This window comes from Etheostoma cragini, chromosome 7 (genome assembly GCF_013103735.1).
Source record: "Etheostoma cragini isolate CJK2018 chromosome 7, CSU_Ecrag_1.0, whole genome shotgun sequence".
In the NCBI taxonomy this organism is placed as follows: Eukaryota; Metazoa; Chordata; class Actinopteri; order Perciformes; family Percidae; genus Etheostoma; species Etheostoma cragini.
Window position 1 is genome coordinate 26,563,337 of NC_048413.1, and position 6,217 is coordinate 26,569,553.

The 6,217-nt window shown below is 40.7% G+C and overlaps 1 long non-coding RNA gene across 1 annotated transcript in view; it reads right to left on the minus strand.

Annotated features, from left to right (window-relative positions):
* LOC117947223 overlaps positions 1-6,217 on the minus strand; it is a 15,020-nt gene that overhangs the window by 7,004 nt on the left and 1,799 nt on the right. Inside the window, exon 2 of the long non-coding RNA XR_004657191.1 lies at positions 5,154-5,155. This is a non-coding gene — a long non-coding RNA (uncharacterized LOC117947223). The remainder of the gene's footprint in view (positions 1-5,153; positions 5,156-6,217) is intronic.

The following is a 6,217-nucleotide window of genomic DNA, read 5'->3' on the forward strand; positions in this document are numbered from 1 at the left end:
CCCCCCTCCCCCCCTCCCCCCCACAGGAAGTCCTTCCTGCCTGTGGCCATCAAACTTTATAACGCCTCCCTCTAAGTGTGGCTTACACAAAGACATGTAGTAGGTTTGAAACTGGACAATATTATCTGTTATGTGCAATAACACTGGCTTAAAACTACTCAGCTGCTACTATTTATTCATTCATTATTACTGTTACCATTACTACTACTTAATTATGTACTTAACTATGTAAATACCGTACATATCCACACTGCTTATATTTCTTTATTTATATTTCTTCACTGCAACTGTAACACAGAATTTCCTTTTGTGGATCAATGAAGTTTTTCTGATTCTGATATGTCTTCCTCTTGAAATGGATCTGTTTCACAGTAGGCGACGTTTCACCAATACAAAAAGCATGTGTGTGTGTGTGTGTGTGTGTGTGTCTCTCTGTGTGTGCTGAACTAGAGTTGTTAAGTGTGTTGCCTCACAGGGACCTGACTGGCATTTAGGCTGAATATTCCCACAAGCCAGTGTGTAATTAATTATCCTGCTGTTCACAGCCACAGCATCGCACCACCACCACCACCTCCACCACCTCCACCACCACCACCACCTCCAACCCTGCTTCCTGCCCAGCCCCCCCTCCCTTAGGTTAAAATGGGGATAATCAGTTCCACTGGGACCACTCTTCACAGCCACCATCAACCGCCTCCTCTCTCACACACACACACACACACACACACACACACACACACGCGCCCCACTGCTAACTGACACTGCATGCTGTGACAGTTTCGCCCCACACCTCTCCTCATCAAGGACGTCCCCATCTGGACAACAAGAACAACAACGCTCAGCTGATTTCTCACTCCTCCTTTTACACCTTTTAAACACATTGTTTACAAACCACCATGTTTTATTATAAATGAAAGTACCCAAGTACAGCTGCAATAACTAGACCATTAAACACACACAGTTAGTTTCCAGTTTCTAAAATGCGAGTACTTTGAATACTTTTAACTACGTTTTCTTGATGATACATCATTTTACTTAAGTAACATCTTCAATGCAGAACTTTGACTTGTATCAGGGAATATTTACATGTGATATTAGTACTCTTCCACCATTGCATGTAACCAGTAATTGGAATAACGGCGTTATAAATATTGGCGTTACTAACGGCGTTACTTTTTTCAGTAACGAGTAATCTGATTACTCCTCCATCTTAATAGCATTGTTACCGTTACTGCCAAAAAATGCGTCGCGTTACTTTAACTGAAGCAGTTTTTTTTCATCAGACCGACCAGATCTCTTTAACCGTCTATTGAGCCGAGATGCAAAGACTTTTTTCTTCTTCTTTGGTTAGTGGGCCGTGCACGAGACAGGCGCATAAATGCTGACGATTGGCTGAGGTTGAGTAAAGTTTCATGGTAAGCCATTCGGAGGTAGAGTTGGGCGGGTGTTCGAAAGTAGTCGGACACCACGGACAACACAAGCGAGTCAGTCAACGAGAGACAGGTGTGGCGTTATGAAATCAAGGATGGGGGGGCGGGGGGGACTTCTCCTGCTAAAGATTTGGTCTCAAAACATAGTCGCTCCGAAGATAATCATCGTAACTCTCTCACTTTCTACCTCGCTGTATCCCTCCCAGCTGTGGCCTGGTGAGGGGCAATGAATATCAAAATATCTAAATATTTGTATGGATCCCCTCTATCAACATAATGCATGGCATCTGATGGAGGCTAGTCTCACTTTACCCCACAGCAACATTAAAATAGTTCAGATTTGTGAACATTGCTTCTTTTAACAATGTATTATATTAAGTGTCCATTTCATTATAATATTCAGATTTATCATAAATAATTGAACATGCACGTGCATTTATGTTCCGTTAAAAAGGGGTGGAGGTGGGGTTGCATTTGAGCATTTAACAATTTAATGGAAAGTAACGCATTAGTTACTTTCTGAAGTATAACTAGTTACTTTTATAATTTTTAACTGAGTATCTAACAACAACCCAACACTGTAATGTAGTACAGGGATGCCTGGGAGTGGCCTCTTCTTTATTCATTTATTTTTTATTTCTCAAGGCGATATCAGAGGATTGCTGACTACAACTCCCAGGTGCCTGGGAAGATACTGGTCCTAGTCTCACATGTAGGGGTCCTGACGTTTGCACCACCTAATCGCTCCATGCTGCTGCACCACAGGGGAGCGATGCACACTCAGCAAAGCTGTCGGTTCACAGGGACGCCATGGTCCTGTGTTATTACCGAGTAGTCTGCACCGCCAGAAACCATGGGTTTGGTTAAAATAAATGCAGTGATGTGTGTGTAGAGGAGCCAGACCTTACTCCACAGCGCTGTGGATATGGGTTTGATAACGAGAGATTAGTCATATTGTGTAGCATATTTAAAAAAGGTCACTTTTGAAGGGTAAGCATTTAACAAGGGCTGGGTACCAAATTCAATTCTTCAATTTTTAGGCGCCAATCAAATTGTCTCTGAATTACAGAAGTTTCGAAGAATGCCTCGTCGCTCAATATCCAACTTCAATAGCTAAGGAGGAACTCTCATCAGTGTCAGTGAGCCAATGAGCATGCTTCTACCAAGATCTAATGATGCTGCTGATTGGCCGTCTACTCGATACAGACAGAGACGGGAGCTCATGTAGGAGGAGCTAGAAAGTCAATTAAAATGTTGTCATTTGTTTCTGTTAAATTGGATTTTATAAAATTGGTATCGAACAAAAGTGTCGCTTAGAAACCGGTGTCATAGTCACAGTATTGGTGCGGGTACATGTACTGACAATTTTTAAACGACTGCATGAATGAATGAATGACAACATTGTAGTTCCTGGAAAAACAACAACGTCATTGTGTGACGGTAGTCGTCGTCTGTGACCTCCAGACGGACACATTGTCTCCACAAACTGGTTTCTCACCGTGTTACTTCAGGAGACCTGGACTGCTGCTCCCATTTACTTACATACATAAACTACTAATGACATGAGCCTCATCTTGACAGTATTTTGGCAACTTTGCCAACACTAAATAGTTGGCTCATAGACCCTGATAACCCGCACAGAAAGCTGTTAGTAATAATAATAAACTGTTTTTTGTTATGTGTTGTTATGTCTGTTTACATTAAAGTGTTTTTTCTTCTTCCAGGCAGCTCCACTTCATGCACAAATTCAAATGGCACATGCAAATTAATAGATAATGCTCCGAAATAGCTCTGCTAACGGGTTATTTTAGTTGCTATTTTGCTACATACTCATAAACCACTAATGATAAAATGATTTGAAACTTGTCTAATGAGTTCCTAGTAAGGACTCTGCTAATACCTCGTCCTCTAAGTTAGGCATCATTTATGTTAAGTGCTATGGGAAGTGTAGGAAAACCTCTGATCCTGCTCATGCTGTGAGATGGGATTTTGGGGAGGATGCTGCCACTTAATCATTGTATGGAATTACGTGTGAGGGCTGCATTGTGGGTTCTTCACGGGATCAGAGCTACAATGCACGTCAGCCGCTTCACTGTCGATCAGTGACGCCGCCGACACGTGTTCCTAGATATTTAAAAGACCCCGTGTGCATTTGGTTTCGACGAGATGAGTCATTTGCAATATGCAAAACTAATTATAACTACAATTCTGAGATAAGTGTTGATTGCCACATCACACTTTTCTCTCCTCCGCCCACAGCGAGGCCTACAACAAGCTGTCCTGTGGTATCAGAAGTCCCCCCCCGTCTGTGGGTGGCTGTTTGTGTGTAGCTGCTAGCTTCTATTGGTAGCCCACATGTCTGCAGGGTCCTCGTAAGTAGCCTCACCTCCTCTAGTGCCAGGGCTCCTCAGCATTAGCAGACAGACGAGTGTTTGTTCATTACCCATTGATGTCATTTGAATTCTACTCCACGCCATGCAGAGAGGCTGCCTGCTGTGGCTCAGAGCAGCAGACTGCATTTAATGGATGTGTGTGTGTGTGTGTGTGTGTGTGTGTGTGTGTGTATATATATATGTACACTACCGGTCAAAAGTTTGGGGTCACTTACAAATGTCCATTCCACTCCATTATAGACAGGATACCAGCTGATCTGGGTGGGGGGGCTGATCTTTAATGCAATATCTACATTTCCCATTATCAGCAACCATTCATCCAATGTTCCAAAGGCACATTTTGTTTACTAATCTGATATTATTTTTAAAAAAACTAACTAAGAAAACATTAAACAGCCCTTTTGCAATGATGTAAGCACATAATGTAATCTGGAAACTGCTGCCCTGGTTAAAAAAAACAAGGCAACTGATCTCAGCTGGGATTCTGTCTATAATGGAGTCCAATGGAAATTTGTGAGTGACCCCAAACTTTTGACCGGTAGTGTGTGTGTGTGTGTGTGTGTGTGTGTGTGTGTGTGTGTGTGTGTGTGTGTGTGTGCTAGAGCTGGGCGATATGGAGAAAATCAAACATGATGTTTTTGACCAAATACTGCTATGTCGATATTGCCGCAATATTGAAGGGTTGACTTTTGGTGCTTTCACAAAAAAGTTACACAAATTGATTTAAGCTAAATAATCAAGTGGATATAATGCTGCTAAACAGCTAGAACTGTCTGATAGATTCAAAAAAATGACTTCACATATTGTAAAACCACAAAAAACGTATAAATTATGATTAAATATCATATCCTGATATTACGAGATCCAAGTCTCATGTATCAATGCTGACATAATATTGATATAATGCCCAGCCCGTGTGTGTGTGTGTGTGTGTGTGTGTGTGTGTGTGTGTGTGTGTGTGTGTGTGTGTGTGTGAGATAGCGTGTCATGTAGCAGCATGTGTTAAAGCCACTATGAGGAACTTTCAGGGACTTTTACGGGACATTTTTGATCAACATAGACATATTACATACTTGTCTAGGAGGAAGAGAGACGATTTAGGGTTGGTTTTGAATCATTTACAATCCCGTAAAATTGTCTCCATCTGTTGATAGCCTGACCGAAGTTTACTGGTTTTCTGGTCACTCTCCCTTTTAGCTTTTAGTTCTTCTTCGTGTATTTTCCATTTTTTATGTGAAGGCTTTTCCCCAGTATCATCCATAACTACAACAATTAACTTCTACAATAAATTGAAAATACAATACAATGAGGCTTATATAAAGAAATATACTGCTACTTTTTACCTGGCTGGATGCTCAAATGCAGGCTTTTCCGGTGTTACACTAAAATCTGTGACCCCTCACAATGTGTTACCGTTAGTCCCGTTTGCTGTTACAAGTCAGGTATGATTATCAGATGGACAATTAAACAGTTTCAGAAACATTTAACCCTTGTGTTGTCTTACGGGCAAAATTAAAAAATTAACACTTTTGTTGACGCTTTTTGTTTTTTTAAAAACCTTTTCTTACGTTTTTGTCAATTTTTTCAACTGTTTTGTTACGTGAAACTAACTTATTAGTTTTGAGTTATTTTTGGAATTTATGGTCAATAAACGTCATTTATGGGAACTTATCCCTAATGTTTGAGTTAGAAAAGCAGAAATTAGGAATTATTGAGACTAAAATTAAAGGAATGGATGTTGATGATAATCACAGACTGGAATATGTCAACTTTTACCTAATACTATTTCAAAAACACTTCCATTTGTTTTCAATTGCTTTAAAATTGAATAAGACGCCCCAAAATTAATGAAAGTAGAGATTTGTACTTGCCAAAGAGCGTTGGGTGGAATCAATCATGTTATTTTGGGGGATTAAAAAGAACATTGACATAGGACAACGGGTCAATTTGACCCGAGGACAACATGAGAGTTAAAAATTCCTTGAGCTACTTTAATGAAAACCAACAGTGTCATTGTGTGCGTTTTACTGTGTATGCGTTGAGCTTTTATATGTCAACCGTGTGTGTGTGTGTGTGTGTGTGTGTGTGTGTGTGTACAGTATACTTATGGGGACCTGACAGCTTTTAGGGGGACAAAATGCTGGTCCCCTTAACGTTAAAGGGCTTTTTGAGGAATAAGACTTGGTTTTAGGAGTAGGGTTAGAGTTAGGTTATGGTTAGGGTTAGGGTAAGGGTTAAGGTTAGGCATTTAGGTTTGATGGTTATGGTTAGGGTTAGGGTGAGGGTTAAGGTTAGGCATTTAGGTCTGATGGTTATGGTTAGGGTTAGGGTGAGGGTTAAGGTTAGGCATTTAGGTTTGATAGTTAAGGTTAGGGTTAGGGTAAGGGTTAAGGT